Source organism: Bos javanicus, chromosome 9 (assembly GCF_032452875.1).
Source record: "Bos javanicus breed banteng chromosome 9, ARS-OSU_banteng_1.0, whole genome shotgun sequence".
NCBI classification, from domain to species: domain Eukaryota; kingdom Metazoa; phylum Chordata; class Mammalia; order Artiodactyla; family Bovidae; genus Bos; species Bos javanicus.
In genome coordinates, this window is record NC_083876.1 from 45,346,122 (window position 1) to 45,365,343 (window position 19,222).

At 39.4% G+C, this 19,222-nt stretch overlaps 1 long non-coding RNA gene across 1 annotated transcript in view; it reads left to right on the top strand.

Moving 5' to 3' along the window:
- LOC133253910 (uncharacterized) overlaps nucleotides 1-17,511 on the top strand; it is a 47,103-nt gene extending 29,592 nt beyond the window's left edge. Inside the window, exon 3 of the long non-coding RNA XR_009738495.1 lies at nucleotides 17,287-17,511. This is a non-coding gene — a long non-coding RNA (uncharacterized LOC133253910). The remainder of the gene's footprint in view (nucleotides 1-17,286) is intronic.
- Nucleotides 17,512-19,222: the final 1,711 nt, after the last annotated feature.

Sequence of the window (19,222 nt, forward strand, 5' to 3'; positions counted from 1 at the left end):
AAAAACAGTTGCAGAGCACAATGGATTGGTTAAGGAAGAGGCTGAGAGCAGGGAGAGCACTGAGGACCATTGCCATAGGTGAGGAATGAAGTAGCCATGTCTTAAGTTGGAAGGTGTCGTGGGAAGGGAGATGGCAGAGACAGTGTGAGAGAAGAATCAATATTAGAGGAGTTAGAAGAATGAATATTAGAAAGGAGAAGCTAGAGATAGGAGACCAGGATTATGTCAAGGCTTCACACTCAGGTGGGAGGGAAGAGGAGGAGGAGAAGATGTGGATAATGGGGAGAAGAGACGTGACAGTGTCTACCAGGAGGCTGGAAATGAAACAGGAGGTGATAGAGCAGGGCACAACCTTTAAAAGACTGACATGGCCATAGGACATGACAAAAACTGGTTAGAACCAATAACTAGGTCCAAGATGGTGGAAGATTTGATTTCCAGTAGAGCTTGAGCCTCATTATACACTCATTGTAATACATTAGCATGCTAAATTACACACCCACCAGCATCATGACCATTCTGAGGCCAACCATAAAAGGTTAAAAAGTGGGCAGTGGCCCAATTCCTGGAAATCCCCACCCTCTTCCCCAAAATAATTGAAATAGTCTTCCTACTCACTGGGCTGTGAAATTACCCAGCCCATAAAAACTAATCATGCCATGTTTCAAGGCCCTCTCATTTCAAATGTGTGCTCTCTTTCATCTTTTGAGATGGCCTACACCCTATGGAGTATGTTTCTGTCTAAATAAATACATTTCTTAGCTATCATTTCATCCCTGAATTCTTTTGCGAGCAAGAAAGGACCTTAAATTCACTGACAGCAGAAAGGCAAAAGTTAAAAGAGCATTCAGAATTAGAGAGGCAGAGAATAAATTTCGAAGGTTTCATTTATAAGCCAAAGGGAAAAAACTTGGTATAAGAGAAGGTTCTACAAACTGTATTCCAATGAAACAATTTGCTTTCACAGAAGAGTTTGATTCAGATCATACATGATCTAATTTAAGAGAGGATGCTCAGCACCCGTGCTGGCTCCACCTTCTGTTGCCTTCCTTTAGGTCTGTGGTGCAGAAATCTTGGCACTCAGAAATCTTGGTTGAATGACTATGTGGAGCTGCAATATCTGGCGGACCCTGAAAGCAGCATTATGCACAAGGTGAGACCCACCAATTTTGAGTCATTACCTACTTACTTAGACATGTATACGAGTGGTGTTCAACTTGGCTGTGCATAAGAATCACTTGGGGAACTTTAAAAAATCCTTAGGCCAGGGTACTATACAGACCAGATGCATTCCCCTGCTCTGAGGATTTTAATGTTTATTCAAGGATCAGAAACACATCAAATATCCCCTCTGAGTGAAAAGCATTGTTGCTGCTCGAACAATATTGTCCTCTTGAACTGCCCTTGTGGAGTTGGTGGTACAGGCATTCTTTCTGTATGAACCTGCCCATGCGGTACTACAAGCCAGTATAGAAAGATGTGGGAGGTGTGGAGGAGGTTGGGGGACTGGGGAAGAAGAAGTCAAAGAGGGAAGTGGAACCAGGGAGACACCAAGGCAAGGTCACCAATAGAGGGGCCTTCAGAAGTGTGAGTTGGTCATCAGCATCTGTCACTGTCAGATGCCATGGTGATTTAGGCATGGTGAGGAGCTAGAAGAAGTCAGAGGGTTGCATTGAGTTTCGGTGTATGGTGTTTGGAAGACAGTGTGTGAAACAAGTAAGGAGTAAAAGCCTGAAAGCATGGAAGTAGTGAGTATAGACAGAGGTAATAAACTGGTGGCACATGTGGCTCACAAATGTACTTTGAATGACCTTCAAAGCATTCCAATGTTACAAAAATAGTTTTCAATGTTTATAAATTGGAAAGTTTCATATAAAACACAATTTTTTATTTCTCTTGAAAAAACTGGGAGATCTGACACTGTTTGCTTCCTGTTGGCAATAATTGGTCATCTACCTTAGAAATAACTGCTTTCTTGGTTCACCACACAGTCCTGTCCCTGTGGTTATCCTTTCCACTCAGCTCATTTCTCTCATGTGCATGACCTCCCTGGCCTCTGTAGGGAAGAGAATTTGAGACTTGGACTTGATGCAAATATCTGTTAGGTGGTTTGAAAGGGAGAGGAGGAGCCCTGGGCTCCATTCATAGGTGTTAAAGAGAAAACCAAAAGCCCTGAATGGCATTCCTTGTGTTAAAGCCCATACCAAACTTAGATTTAGCACCTGACTTAGTGGCAGTTAGGACTTCCCTGGTGGCTCAGATGGTAAAGTATCTGCCTACAATGTGGGAGAACTGGGTTCGATTCCTGAGTCAGGAAGATCCTCTGGAGAAGGAAATTGCACCCCACTCCAGTACTCTTGCCTGGAAAATGCCATGGATGGAGGAGCCTGGAAGGCTGCAGTCCATGGGGTCGCTGAGGGTTGGACACGACTGAGCGACTTCACTTTCACTTTTCACTTTCATGCATTGGAGAAGGACATGGCAACCCACTCCAGTGTTCTTGCCTGGAGAATCCCAGGGACGGGGGAGCCTGGTGGGCTGCTGTCTATGGGGTTGCACAGAGTTGGACACGACTGAAGTGACTTAGCAGCAGCCAGTACTCAAGCCTGGAAAATCCCATGGATGGAGGAGTGTGGTAGGCTACGGTTCATGGGGTCACTAAGAGTCAGCCATGACTGAGCCACTTCACTTTTCACTTTCACTTTTAGTGGTAGTTTCAACCTTCCCCAGGAACAGAACCTTAGTCAGCCTACCTGGAATATTCTGATCAGCATCAAGGAGGTAATCTGTCCCTTGGGCCCTCTTTATTGCTCATCCCTGCCCGCCAAAGGAAGAAGATATAATCTGCATTATAGACCTCCACTCTTCCCTCAAAAGAAGATGACCTGGCTTGAAACAGTCCTTTCTTTTCTTTTGCTAATAGCGTCTTGCCCCACCCTCCTGCCTGTAAGAACCTCTGGTTTTTGTATAGCCTTTCAGTTGTTCAGTTGCTCAGTCCTGTCCAACTCTTTGCGATCTCATGGACTGCAGCATGCCAGGCTTCCCTGTCCTGCACCGAATTCTGGAGCTTGCTCAAACTCATGTCCCTTGAGTTGGTGATGCCATCCAACCATCTTGTCCTCTGTCATCCCTTCTCCTCCTGCCTTCAATCTTTTCCAGCATCATGGTCTTTTCTAATGAGTTGGTTCTTTACATCAAGTGGCCAAAGTGTTGGAACTTTAGCTTCAGCATCAGTCCTTCCAATGAATATTCAGGGTTGATTTTCCTTTAGGATGGACTGGTTGGATCTTCTTGCAGTCCAAGGGACTCTCAAGAGTCTTATCCAACACCACTGTTCAAAAGCATCAGTTCTTTGGCACTCAGCCTTCTTTATGGTCCAACTCTCACATCCATACATGACTACTGGAAAAACCATAGCTTGACTATATGTATCTTTGTTGACAAAGTGATGTCTCTGTTTTTAATATGTTGTCTAGGTTTGTCATAGCTTTTCTTCCAAGGTGCACTAATGCTAAAGAAGCTGAAGTTGAATGGTTCTATGAGGACCTACAAGACCTTTTAAAACTAACACCAAAAAAAGATGTCCTTTTCATCATAGGGGACTGCAATGCAAAAGTAGGAAGTCAAGAGATACCTGGAGTAACAGGCAAGTTTGACCTTGGAGTACAAAATGAAACAGGGCAAACAAAGGCTAACAGTTTTGCCAAGAGAATGCACTCATCATAAGAAACACCCTCTTCCAACAACACAAGATATGACTCTACACATGGACATCATTAGATGGTCAATACTGAAATTAGATTGATTATATTCTTTGCAGCCAAAGATGGAGAAGCTCTATAAAGTCAGCAAAAACAAGATGGGGAGCTGAATGTGGCTCAGATCATGAACTCCTTATTGCAAAATTCAGACTTAAATTGCAGTAGGTAGGGAAAATCACTAGGCCATCAGGTATGACCTAAATCAAATCCCTTATGGTTATCCAGTGGAAGTGACAAATAGATTCAAGAGATCAGATCTAATAGAGTGCCCGAAGAACTATGGATGGAGATTTGTAACATTGTACAGGTGACCAAAACCATCCCCAGGAAAAAGAAATTTAAAAAGGCAAAGTGGTTGTCTAAGGAGGCCTTACAAATAGCTGAGAAAAGAAGAGAAGCAAAAGGCAAAGGAGAAAGGGAAAGATATACCCAACTGAATGCAGAGTTCCAGAGAATAGCAATGAGAGATAAGAAAGCCTTCTTATGTGAACAGTGTGAAGAAATAGAGGAAAATAATAGAATGGGAAATAATAGAGATCTCTTTAAGAAAACTGGACATACCAAGGGACTGTTTCATGCAAAGATGGGTACAATAAGGGACAGAAATGGTATATATCTAACAGAAGCAGAAGATATTAAGAAGGGGTGGCAAGAATACACAGAAGAACTATACAAACAGGTCTTAATGGCTCAGACAACCATGATGGTGTGATCATTCACCTAGAGCCAGACATCCTGGAGTGCAAAGTGAAGTGGGCCTTAGGAAGCATCACTACGAACAAAGCTAGTGGAGGTGATGGAATTCCCAGCTGAGCTACTTCAAATGCTAAATGATGATGCTATGAAAGTGCTGCCTGCAAATTTGGAAAACTCAGCAGGGTCCACAGGACTGGAAAAGGTCAGTTTTCAAGCCAATCCCAAAGAAAGGCAGTGCCAAAGATTATTCAGACTACTGCATAATTGCACTCAATTCACAGCCTTTCAGAGTGCCCTTCTGTTTACTAGATGGGATGCTTCCCAATTCATGAATGGCTGAATAAAGCCAATTAGATCTTCAAATTTACTTGACTGAATTTTTTTTTAGCAGAGGTGAAGGGGGAGAAGTCCATGTTGAGGCTGCTGTGGGAGGTGGATCGCAGGGAATTGAAACAGGTAGAGAGGAAGGTGGAATAAGGGAAGAGCTTCTGGGGGTTAGTCTGGAATAAGAACACAGAAATGGGAAGGAAAAAGAGGATGTTTGAAGATAGAAAATTTTGGGAGGAGAGGAAAGAATATGAGAGCCTGTAAGTCTCAGTATCACAAGTTCCTCACCACTAGTTAGGTAGAGGACAGAGCAGTGTGTTTGAGCAATGTGTTTGAGCAGTGTGTTTGAGAAGATTTGGAGCAATCATAATAGGAATAAAGGAAAGTAATTTAAACTCAGGATGGGGAGTGGGAAACTGGCCCTGAAAAGTACTCAGTACATAAGGGTTTCTGATGACTTATTTAGAAACAGCTTTTCCTTATTGAATTGAGATAATAGTTTTAAAATAGAAAATGATTTTTTGTAGCTTTTGGAGTCATGTTATTTTAAAACTCATTTTAAAATATAAAATTTCAGGGGCATTAGGGATAAGTTCCATATAAACCATTAGCATAATAAAGCTTATTTACATTTTATGGTAACTCAATTATATGCTGCAAAGTTTTCTGTTCCATTGTTTTTCCAATGGTAGTACCATTTTATTAAATCATGTAAGGAAGTGGTTTAAAAGCAGTCTGCCAAAATATTCAAATGTTGTGATTCAAGCCAATATTTCTGTTTGACTGAACCCTTTCAGATAATATAAAAGCCATTTATATTTATTGAATGGAACAAATGTTTGTTTCTTAGGGAAATTTTTTTTCTTTTTTGGTTGTTCAGGTCTGTTTATTTTCAGAGATGGAAGGCATTATATAAGCTGAAATGGTATTGCATCAAAATTATCCTTCATCAGTTTGTTTTATACCACTTATTTTTAATTGATGCTGGCATCTCCTAGGTTGCTCACTGGTAAATTTGTTTTGCTGACTTAAGTATTGGAGATTGTTTCATGAAGTCTGGAGAGCATTACAAATCCTGAACTTGTATTTTAGGAGGTCATGGCTTATAGAAAAGTGGGAAGGTAAAGAATAGTATTGTTTTATTGAAGACTTGATAAGTTAGGCAGAAAATAAATTTTCATATTAAGAATGTACATATATGTGTTTTGTATACTCCTTAGAATTATGTTACATGACTTTTTGTACCATTTAATTTTCTTCACAAGAAGGGAAAATTTTCTGTGCTTAAAAGACAGTCTTATAAGTTGGTTAACTGAATTATATAATGTGAGGGATGCTGAGTGTTGGGATTTGAAGGGGTCAATCAGTTTATTACAGCTGAGTTTTGAATCAACTGGGAAACAGATACAGGAAATGGACACTGAGGGAAAAAAAATGCAAAACAAGACTAGACTTAGATGTGGGGCCAAAATGGGCTTCCTATTCCCCTTTCTTCCAAGTGTAGCTGCTGAGACCTTTGTGGTGGATAGATTGTGCCTACAGAGTGCTATTTTCCTGCTATCTTCTTGAAAGACAGTGGCCCAATGCACACTGAGTGAGAGGCCACTTGCAGCCTTGCATTGCTGATCTACCCAGCAGTAAAGAGTGGGCAAAGGACATCAGGCTCTCAGCACAAACCACAGAAAATTTGCTCCTTCTCCTAGAAGCCAGTGGGTAGGATCCATATAACTACAGTTTCTACAGCTAGAGCAGAAGTTCTTATTCTGTGAGCCTGCAAGAATGTGCAAGGAAGGTTGCACTTATACTAGGGAACTCAGTTTCTGCATACCTCTAAGTGCCACACTGCACAAAGTTTTACAGTTAGGAATCATTTATCTGGGTTATTTCTTTTTTTAGTCCTCTGATTTATTGAAAATGGATTTGATAGAAAGAGAAGGACAGTTATACATAAAGTCATGAGAAGCACCATATTATGTATCAGCTAGCTTTTAACATGTTGAGAGAGGATAATGTAGCATGAGACAAGAAACTGCTTTATGTCTTTTCCCCTTCTTTCCTCCTCTTCTTTTCTACTTCCCTTTCTCACTGCCACTGATGAGGCAGGTAGCAAATCCATGAACCTCTGTGCCTTGGGCCTAAGCCCAAAGTTCATTTCTAGACTTGAGTAACTGGGCCATGGGGTAATAGTTGCCCATAAAAAAGGACAAAGATGCTTTGTTTTTTAACTTGTGAAAAAATGTCACTTTATGAATTTGTTGCCCACATTTTAGTTGACAAAACATGATCTGGTGACTACACCAAGCACTCACAAATTATGCTCAGTTGAACTCAGACTTTTCTCCTGTCTGATCTCCTGGCTCCAGATTGTTGTTGTTGTTTAGTCACTAAGTCATCTCTGACTCTTTGTGACCCCACTGACTGTAGCTTGCCCGGTTTCTCTGTCCGTGGGATTCACAGGCAAGAATACTAGGGTGGGTTGCCATTTCCTTCTCCAGGGGGTTTTCTCAACCCAGGAATTAAAATCTGCACTCGCAGGTGGATTCTTTACCTCTGTGCCACCAGGGAAGCCTGGCTTCCAGATTAGCCTCCTCCAATTCCTCTTCTACAGTTCACCAGGGAAAGCTACTAAATTATATGGAAAAGCAAGAGAAGGCTAATTACAAAGTTCAGATGGATACCTTGGGTTGGGTGTGTGGGAGTGGTCAGGGGTGGAGATTTGGGAGGTCTTATGGTGCTTCAAAGGCACTGGTAGAAATTTTTAAACTGGGTGTTATGTATAAGCTCATTCATTTATATTGATATTTTCCTACTTTTCACCAGTATTATTTATACCTTTTTATAAATATTTCATCATTTGAAGTTATAAAACTAATTTAAATTATGAATATGAATCTTACCATTTATATTGTGCAATGCCAGTTTTCAATGCATTTAACTCAAAATGGGAGCTCCAAAATAGCATAATTTTATTTCATATGTGTATATGTATTTTGTTTTTAGTAGATCAGTAGAAATGTTGTATAAAATGAACTCAATTGTTTTCATTTCACTTCTTGATACTGTTACATTCTACCAATGCTCTTCAGCTTACTGATGAGTAAGGAAGAACTGAAAGGAAAGGGAATTATGAATTTTTTTCCTTCTGTGTCATCATTTTCAGTGAGTTTGTCTAATAGAGGGAAGTAACTCATGTATGAAAGAATATGATGAAGTTCTTCAATCTTGTTTTGTAAAATGCTGCTGCTTTCCTTTTGCATTGAAAGTAAGCTCTGGCTAATATGGAAAACATGGCCTTTTGGGGTTGTCATTTATTCTGTTTTAAATATAACATACTTACTTTGTACTCACTTTGAATCTCATAGAATTATCACACATTTTAGGTCCACTGGAATGCTATGCTGATGGGCATCATAAATGTTATACAGAAAATGAAGTTTATATTTCTTCTGCTCATGTGTATGGTCATTGTCCCATTGGGCTTCTCTTACAAAACACAAGCTCAAAGATAAAATTATTAAGAATTTCAAAATGGCAAGTACAGAACATTAAACCAAACCATTTAAATCTGTTGAGCACAGGCCCTTTGTGACTGAACAGGTTACACACCTGAAGAGGTATCTGCTCATAGCCCTGATGAGGATTCTGATTGGCCCAGGCTGGGTCAGACATGGATCCCTGGACATATCCCTTAGTCCAGCGTATGGAGCCCTCTGGCCAGGCCTGGCTCACCTGTCCACAAATGGAGCAAAAAACAAGGTATAGTCAGCTTTCCCAGCTAGCAGTAATAGGGGGCTGCTTGCTCAAAAAATCCAACAACAGGCAAACAACAGATGTTAACTGTTGCTCTACATCTATCTGCTTCACTTTCATCTCCTGCCCCTGTTTTAATCCTTAAACACCCCTCAGGGACCTTTTTGTCATTCCTAAGATATCCCAGGTTTTGGCATGACTTTGCTTTTGCACACATTCTTCTTCTTGAAACATGTTTCCTCTTCTGGAAAACTTTTACTAATTCCTTAACACTCAGTTCAAATTCACTTCCGCTGTGGAGTCTTCTCTGACTTCCTCTGGCAGAATAATTTCTCAGACCTTAAACATTTACAGTTCTTTATTTGTTTTTGAGTCACAGCACCATTGCTTCTATTCCAAAGCATCTGTATTCTTGTCTACTTCTCTTCCTAGACTCTGCAGTCCTTGGGAACAGGGACTGTCTTATCCTCTTTTTCAGTGTTCAGTGTAAAGCAAATGCCTGTTACATAGTATGTCTTGGATAAGTGGTGAATAAAACACAATGAAAAGCTGATGTCATAAAATAATATTTTCAAGCTGCCTTCTCTAATATTAAACTGGTACCCCCAAAGGATAAATGAATCCTGTGTTTGGGATATCATTGGGAGCATAAGAGAATTTTCAGTTTCTTTTTTCTCAAGTACTGGGCTGTTTTTTGAAAACTCTTAGAAGAGACCAGTTAAATGCAAAACTCAGAGAAGTAACATTTTTAAATTCAGATATATTTCCAAGAGTCTTTCCCTAAGATCAAGCATGCTGTCTGGGGGTCAGTCCTTGATTACTGTCTGCTGATAGGCAGTAGACACCATTTTCCTCCTTGCTCACTGGGCAGATCAGCCTGGGGTTTTGGGAACTCAAGAGCTACATGTGTCGTGAATATGAGACTGGTCATGCATCACCTCTTATCATGATATTTGTCCTCACATAATTGTGCTCTATTGTAGCAGCACTAGCTAGAGGTGCAGGAAACAAATGATATGACCCTGTTCTCACCTTGAAATCCCCTTTCCGGTTCCATGTATTTAGAAGCTCCATTCCATTACATGTCAAGATGAAGGAGCTGCTGCTCAAAATTCTGCCTTTGGAAAATTTGCTCCAGGGAAGGAGCAGCCATTGGAAAAATGTAGACAATTTCCTGATGTTAGAAACAGGCTAAGCTGAAAGTGTAGAAAGCCTTCTGGAACTTAATACATGTAATTCTTAGACTCCAACAAGAAGGATAAAATATGGAACTAAAATACACAAGATGAAATTGGCAACAATTAAAATTATATCAAAATAAATTAAAAAATCAATTATTTATAAGAAAATGGTGTGAATTACAGCAGGATCCTCTATGACCCACCTCCCAGAATATCAGAAATAAAAGCAAAAATAAACAAATGGGACCTAATTAACCTTAAAAGCTTCTGCACATCAAAGGAAACTATCAGCAAGGTGAAAAGACAGCCTTCAGAATGGGAGAAAATAATAGCAAATGAAGCAACTGACAAACAACTAATCTCAAAAATATACAAGCAACTCCTACAGCTCAACTCCAGAAAAATAAATGACCCAATCAAAAAATGGGCCAAAGAACTAAATAGACATTTCTCCAAAGAAGACATACAGATGGCTAACAAACACATGAAAAGATGCTCAACATCACTCATTATCAGAGAAATGCAAATCAAGACCACTATGAGGTACCACTTCACACCAGTCAGAATGGCTGCGATCCAAAAGTCTACAAGCAATAAATGCTGGAGAGGGTGTGGAGAAAAAGGAACCCTCTTACACTGTTGGTGGGAATGCAAACTAGTACAGCCACTATGGAGAACAGTGTGGAGATTTCTTAAAAAACTGGAAATAGAACTGCCTTATGATCCAGCAATCCCACTGCTGGGCATACACACTGAGGAAACCAGAAGGGAAAGAGACACGTGTACCCCAATGTTCATCGCAGCACTGTTTATAATAGCCAGGACATGGAAGCAAGCTAGATGTCCATCAGCAGATGAATGGATAAGAAAGCTGTGGTACATATACACAATGGAGTATTACTCAGCCATTAAAAAGAATTCATTTGAATCAGTTCTAATGAGGTGGATGAAACTGGAGCCTATTATACAGAGTGAAGTAAGCCAGAAGGAAAAACATAAATACAGTATACTAACGCATATATATGGAATTTAGAAAGATGATAGCAATAACCCTGTGTACAAGACAGCAAAAGAAACACTGATGTATGGAACAGTCTTATGGACTCTGTGGGAGAGGGAGAGGGTGGGAAGATTTGGGAGAATGGCATTGAAACATGTAAAATGTCATGTATGAAACGAGATGCCGGTCCAGGTTCAATGCACGATACTGGATGCTTGGGGCTGGTGCACTGGGACGACCCAGAGGGATGGTGTGGGGAGGGAGGAGGGAGGAGGGTTCAGGATGGAGAGCACATGTATACCTGTGATGGATTCATTTTGATATTTGGCAAAACTAATACAACTATGTAAAGTTTAAAAATAAAATAAAATTAAAAATAAATAAATAAATAAAAATAATAATAAAAAAATGGTGTGAATTAGTATAAAGAATAAAACAAAACAATAAAAAGAAATATGATCATGTAGAATTGTGAGAAGAAACCTCTATTGTCTCAGTATCTCTGTTTTCTTAGCAAAATCTTGATCTATTTCTGCCCACTATACTTTAGGTTTAATCTTTAAATCTTGACTGTTCTCCAAGGAAATGAAACATATACAGATCATTTTTATGCAGTTGTACTTAAAATATTGTTTTCTCTGGATAAATCACCCTACTAGCTATTACTTTCAGTTTGACATTGTATTAAAGTTTTGAACTTGTTTTCTATGGCTCCATATTGTTGAAAACAAGCTGATAAAAGAAAACCTTAAATATAAACTGAAATGCAGTATATAATTGAGAGATTGCTGAAATTTTAAAAACATATAAAAATTGAGCAAGTCATGTGTGGGCTCCCATATTTCTAGTCTTGAATACTTTTTTGTCAATTTATTGATTTATAAAATGTTCACCATCCATCATACCTATAAGAAAACTGTAAACTATGATTAATGCTCCTTGTAAGCATTATATTTGGTCAGGGTGCTGTATCATCATAGAAAAATTAATCACTTAAATCAATATTGAATTGAGATATATGGTTAGGATATCTAAAAACACTCTGTCTCTAATCATTATTTGGTGGTTTTTCTAATCCTGCAAGAAGATGAATGTCGTATTAACTAATGACATCTGATTCAGGGCATCTTGTAACTAACAGCTCCCAAGGAGAGAAAGTCCACTAATGGAAGTTGTTATAAAGGGTAAAGGAAAGAATATGACAGAAAAAATTAAAGGTGCCAGAAAAAATAGGCTTTAAATTGAGAGTAATGAATGTGAAGTTTTGCTCTTGCATGGCAACAATAATCTGTCACCTCCCACACCCTTCTTGGATGAAAAAAACTAATTGGCCTCACAGATAACATCTGCTAAATGTAGTGTCAGAATAACAGGTGGTTAGAAATGTGTTAAAAAAGCATCTTAATTAAACTGATACCCATGAATTCTCAAAACTTTAAAACTTCCTATTAAATGGTCACATACATTTGAAGAAATGTGTGGCTGTTTGTAAACTGGAGATTAAATTCAAATACATTAAAAAACTGTCATTGACTTAAATTGAGAATAAAAAACTCATTTTTTAGTCTTTTGGTAATTTACAACTCAAAAAAGAATTCATAACCAGAGACTTCTTTGGGGGTAAACGTTGAGATGAACAATTAAATGCTCATGGGCTTTGTATATCCATGTGTATGTGGAGTGTGTGCTCAGTCACTTCAGTCATTTCAGACTCTTTGTGATCCTATGAACTGTAGCCTGCCAGGTTCCTCTGTCCATGGGATTCACCAGGCAAGAATACTGGAGTGGGTTGCCATGCCCTCTCCAAAGTGATCTTCCTAACCCAGGAATTGAAGTTGGGTCTCTTCCATTGCAGGTGAAGTCTTTACCGCTGAGCCACTGGGAAAGCCTGTATGTGGAGTACATACAATTAAATATTCAACATTATTCTACCATTATTAAATTTAACATATATATGAACACCAGAAATACAATAATGGATTTCTACTTTCAAGTCTGGCCTCATTTAGCCTGGCCTTTTTCTTCTGGGATTCTATAATTCAAGTCATTCCTTTATTTATACAACCAAATATGAGTACTAGCTTTTCTGTAAGTGTGTTCTGTTTCAGAAAATATGTTTAGAAGGAAGGTTGAATATCTGAATTCCACTTGGTTCTGAATGCAGAATACTGATCCACAGAAAAAAGGCTTCTGTGCTCTACTGATTTTGCAGAAATACCTGACAAAACAAAGTTAAACATGTCTCTTCACATTCTTAGAGCCCGTGATAGGACTAAACTGTATTGTCACTTTCTGAGAAGAGGATATAGTACTTAGCATTGACCTTCACTTTTTGACCATGAAAACCTGGACAGAAGAATCCTTGACCATAGGATGGAAGAATGTGTTGCCAAAGTCAACTTCTGTGTTTGTGATGGTCATTTTATACTTCAGAGGAGGGTTACACCTGAATTGGGAGTGAAGACAGTGACACCTGACTAGTAAATAGGTCCTGGGATCCCTACCCAGGAAACCAAAGTGTTTTCCCTACTACACAGGATGGGCTTTGGAAGGAATGGATGACCAAGACAGGCATCCTGAACAGCGCAAAGTCAGGAATCAAAGAGGCTGGGTGAGCTGCAGGGGAACCCTTTCTCCATGCCACATTTTGAGCTGTTCTTTCAGCATCATAGAACTTATTCTGTATATCTACTTTCACTATGCTTTTAAAATATTAATCTATCAATGAATGATGTATACATTAGTAAATGGGTGGTGAGGCAAACCTGGGCCTGATCCTATCAGGGAAATTGAAGGCCAGTTCCTGTGGTCTGAGGAGGCTGAAGAGCTGCCCTTAGAATAGTCTTTCATTTAGTTTGTGTAACTTTCATGTGCAATATACTCAGAGCTCTCTCATTAAACACATCACTCAAGATACGCTTTGAACTGCTTTTCGTTCAGTGTTACCCATTTGTATACCCTTTACTAATATCTCAGATGTTTTTACAGTGATCCTTGAATATTATTGCTACCCTTGGTGATGATATTTGTGGCAGGGATTTGTGTCATTGGGTTTTCTCAAAGTGTACCTCCTTACTCTGTGTGTGTGCATGCTAAGTCACTTCAGTTGTGTCCGATGGACTGCAGCCTGCCAGGCTCCACTGTCCATGGGATTCTCCAGGCAAGAATACTGGAGTGGGTTGCTACGCCCTCCTCCATGGGATCTTCCCAACCCAAGAATCAAACCTGTGTCTCTTACATCTACCTGCACTGGCAGGGGGATTCTTTACCAGTAGTGCCACCTGGGAAGCCATCTTGGACGGCAAAGGGTGGAGGTGGTGGGAGCCAGCTGCCTCAGGTGCAGTCAGTGGGGGGAAAGAACATTATCAGTTGAGAATTTAAAAACAATAATAAAACTAGGTCGGTCTGCTTTGTATTGTTATCATGATCCGGTGATTTTAAACAGTGCAATGTAATAAAAATACTCCTACCTGCAGGGACAGGTGCCACCCCTAACCAATGCTAGTAAAAACTTGTGTTGGAGAAGCTAAACGTACTTTATTTTTATATGTTATGCTTTCCCATCCTAATCTGTCATAAGGACAATTTAATCTCTCTTAATTGGTAAAATGGAATTATTTAAAATTAGCAATCTTATCCACAAAAATTTAAAATGAGTTTCTCATTAAGTTGCTTCTTCTTGATTACTGAAAGAAAAATGCCTATGTAAGAAAAAGTGCTAGGTTTAAATCACATTAAATCCTAGGCTTTTTGTTTGTTTGTTTTAAGAGAGGAAGCATTGTATTGTTGGCTTTACTGTTTTTTAAAAATATTATTTATTTATTTTAATTGGAGGATAATTACAATATTGTGATGGTTTTTGCCATACATCAATATGAATTGGCCATAGGTAAACGTGTGTCCCCTCCATTCTGAACCCCCTGCCACCTCCCTTCCCACTCCATCCCTCCAGGCTGTCACAGAGCACCAGCTTTGGGTGCCCTGCATCATACATCAAACTTGCACTGGTTATTTTACATATGGTAATGTGTATGTTCCAATGCTATTCTCTCAAATCATCCCACCCTCTCCTTCTCCCACCATGTCCAAAAGTCTGTTCTTATCATCTATGTCTGCTTTGCTTCTCTGCATGTAGGATTGTTGGTACCATCTTTCTAGATTCCATATATATGCATTAATATATGGTATTTGTCTTTCTCTTTCTGACTTCACTCTGTATAACTGCTTTACTCTTGATGCAAAGCCCTTGGTTGTCATGGTGACTTTGAAACTGTGTAACCATTGAAACTTTGGGCACAGAGTCAATTCTCCAGGCCTCCAGGCCTCTTTTTTTAAAGTCAGGCTGATGCTCCTAAAAGTCATGAATGAAGGAACTAGTCAGGTAATTCAACAACATGGTCATTTCAACTAACTATGCCAAATTAGGATAATTTTCAAAAATCTATACTAAAGGAATAATAATTGATTATATAGCTATGTTAGCCTTGCTCATTTTTAGAAAAATAGATATGTGAGGTCTGCTGCTGCTGCTGCTGCTGCTAAGTCGCTTCAGTCGTGTCCGACTCTGTGCGACCCCATAGACAGCAGCCCACTAGGCTCCTCTGTCCCTGGGATTCTCCATGCAAGAATACTGGAATGGATTGCCATTTCCTTCTCCAATGCATGAAAGTGAAAAGTGAAAGTGAAGTCGCTCAGCTGTGCTCGACTCTTAGCAAACCCCATGGACTGCAGCCTACCAGGCTCCTCCGTCCATGGGATTTTCCAGGCAAGAGTACTGGAGTGGGTTGCCATTGCCTTCTCCATGTGAGGTCTACTAACTCTCAAATAATAATGCTGGATATTTAAAGATAGTCTCTCAAACTTCTAGAACTCTTAAAGGGGAAGAAAAGAAATTCCTTTATGATCCAGAAATTCTGTTGCAGATGTTAGGAGGTGAAAAAACCCAGAAATGCATAATGTCTACAGATGGTAGACATTTCATAATCAGGTTGAAATTAGCCCACAATGAGGATTTTGCTACTCTTGCTGCCTTGTTGCCTTGTCTCATTGTTTTCTTTGAGGTTTCTTCCAGGCTTCTTTCCTATCTTGAAACCCTCAAGCGTATACAAAAGCATTCAGTATTCATGATGGACATATTTGAATTTTTTCGGTCTTTACCCGGGAAATGAGTATTTTAGACATGGTTCCCAAAGATCTGTGAATGTCAGCTACTTTTTTCAGTGATCAAAAAGACTGGTTTTTCTTCATTTGTTTAAAAAAAAGAAGGATTGCTTGCCTAGTCTGTGCTAACACCATTGTAGGGGCTGAGACTGAGCAGAGAGTGGGTTCTCTGCCTTCCAGGAACTTGTCTTCTCTTTATGGGAAGGGGATTGGAGAAAACAGATGGAGTCAAGATGTGCAGATGTAGTTTTTTTGATTCATTTAGAGTCCTTGCATAGTAAACCTTTTATTCTAAACAATGAGCCCAGCAATGTGAGAGTAATGTACTTTTTGGGGTCAAAAGTTCCTACAAATATTTCCAGATGTCAATTAGACCTCATAGGTTTGACTGAAATTGGGCAGTCTGCCTGTCTTTCAGGGAAGCTAAACTCTCTCTAGGCCTGGCCCTGGTCACTTTTCCTAAGCCAGTGCAGTCAGAACTTTCATTTCATCTTGTGGTAGCAGCTCTTCCCAAACCTGGCTGTGCTTCAGAATCACATAGGAAATCACTTAAGATACTAGTTAAAAAAAAAAATCCATTCTCAGTTATAGTCTATATTTCTAGGAATGAGGGCATGCAGGACCTGGGATCTGTGGTATTCATAAAGTGCCCCAGAAGATTCTAATTAAACCAGCTGGCACCACTTTTCAAGCTAGATTTTAGAAACTACTACCAGATTAGTTTTTCTAATGCAGAGACTTCTTCAACCTTTTCCTCTGAAAGCTCAGAACTTTACAGTGTAAAGTATAAGGTATTTGAAGAGTCAGTCAAACCCACCTTTCTCCTTGATGCCATCAGGACTCCTGCTTACACTTCTTTTTCCTCACAGCCTCACGGTCCAATTCACTCTTCTACTCAAGGTCATATTCCCTCCTCCCTTTTCCCTTCTTTTCTATTCTTTCAAATCCCGGCTCAAGCCCCACCTCTAATATGACAACGTCCCCACCTTGCTGTCTTGAGTGGCCTCTGTTTTGGACTCTTTTAGTCTTTATCATTTGGATCACTCATATGTCAACTCTTGAAAAGTTTTCTAAGTGACTGGGACACATGGCATGCCATTTTTGCAATTCATTAATGACAAGCAAGTAAACAGCATTCACCAACGCTCTTTAGAAATTAGTGCTGCTTGCTTGTATTTCAGAAGACATTTTGTAAATTCAGTGAAGATGTAAGCCTGTCTTTGTCACTAAAGCCATGCTCAATGCCTGGCACATAAAAGTCTATAATTATTTGTTGAGCAAAGTTAGGAAAAATCCTATGTTATTGTCTCAAATCGTTTGGTATAACTTTTTGATAACTGTCTGGTGCCTGCTGTAATGAGGGTTTGCAGCTTTGCTTTTCACTCCTGTGTTCTCATTATTTCCTTTTTAGCACACAGTGGGAGTTTAAGCTGTCCACTTGACACCAGGCCTGTCCCAGAATGAAGCTGTTTTTCATGACTTCAGAAGGCAAGTAGAGTAACCTGAATTACACTGTTTGTAATGTATAAACCTAGATGTTCCTCCACGGTGAACATTCTATCAGCTCAAAATGCTCACTCTGCTCCATATAAAAGTGATCATGTTGGCTGTCTGAGCTTGTTTATTGTTGTGGGGTTTAGAGCAACTTTGAGCCTCCGACCCTACTTCACTAGAGAACTTCCATATTTCTGATTTTAATTGTGTTCATGTTTCATAATATACTTCATCTTCATTGCATATGATCTTTCTGATAGCTATAAGAAATAGCCCTTGTCATGTCTGGAAGTAGAGATTCCATTAATTCTCATAGTAAATTTTCAAGAGAAAAAAAAAACACCTGATAAAGCAGTTGCCTGTCCACATCTGGATTTAGAAAGCATCTTTTGCTACCAATTCTGCAGTTGTAAACAATCTTTGGTAATACAAAAATTTGTGTGAATTGCAGCCAAACATTGTTTATTTTGGCATAGATATTTACTAGAAGCTGAATGGTTCCTTGTCATATTTTTACTAAATTATACAGTGAGTTGAGTACAGTTGATTCTAAACGGGCCCTTGAGATTCAGGCTGTTTTACCCTAAACTGAAAGGATAAAACTGGGTGTTTCTATGGCACCAAGTGAAGGCTTCCTTCATCCATTTCTTCAGTAATTGTTCAGTGAGCATCTTGTACAGGTCAGATACCACAGGAGACCTGGGCTACAAAGGTGAGTAAGACAAGTGTACCTTATTCCATTGAAATCATAGTTTATTCAGATGGACAGACATTAAGTGGAGGCTGGATAGCATCACCGACTCGATGGACATGAGTCTGAGTGAACTCCGGGAGTTGGTGATGGACAGGGGGTGTACTGCGATTCATGGGGTCGCAAAGAGTCGGACACGACTGAGCAACTGAACTGAACTGAACTAACTAGTAATGGTTTAGTTACTGTAGGGATAGTGGTATGAAGTAAAAAGGAAAAACCTTAGTGTTTAATGAAAAGACATAATTAGAGCTCCCAACTTCATCTGAGGTGGTGAGTTGAGAGCAGGAGTGGGAGTTCAGAAAATGGGTGCTACTTGTATATAAAATCTTAAAAAAGTGGGAATTATCAAGGCAGAGAGAAGAGTTACCAACTCCACAAACATAAAAATAATGAATGCTTATACAAATGACATTCTTATGATAAAATCTGTTATACACATCTAATCCTTTTTCATATTTGTCCTGTCACTGATACTTAGGTAAGAAGGACTTATGATCTGTAAAACCAGTTAAAATAACTATATTATGAGGAATAGAATGCTATTAAGGAAACTTTGAAGGTCAGGAGATGAAAAAGATTGTAAATGTTTTTGAAGAGAAAATGCCTGTTTGAAGTATCACATGAGAGTTCTAACCCATTCTACTAAACATTCATACTAAGCAGAAGACTTTTCTTTGATATATTTCTTTACATATATGAATTATAATATATTTTAACCTTCTAGATAAAATTGTGCCTGATTGACTATCCAGTTATAAGAAAATACTTAGTATTTTGGGTGTTTAATAAAGTAGCTAATGAATTCCCCATTTGTCAAAAATAATATAAGGAAAAAAATAAGAAAAAACAGACAGACAGAAGATAGGATAAGCAAGAGAGTGAAAGTATTAGTCGCTCAGTTGTGTCTAACTTTTGTGACCCCATGGGCTATAGCCTGCCAGGCTCCTCTGTCCATGGATTCTCCAGGCGAGAATGCTGGGGTGGATTGCCATTTCCTTTTCTAGGGGCTATTCCTAATCCAGGGATCGAACCCGGGTCTCCTGCATTGCAGGCGGATTCTTTACCACCTGAGCCACAAGGGAAGCCCCAAGATAAGCAA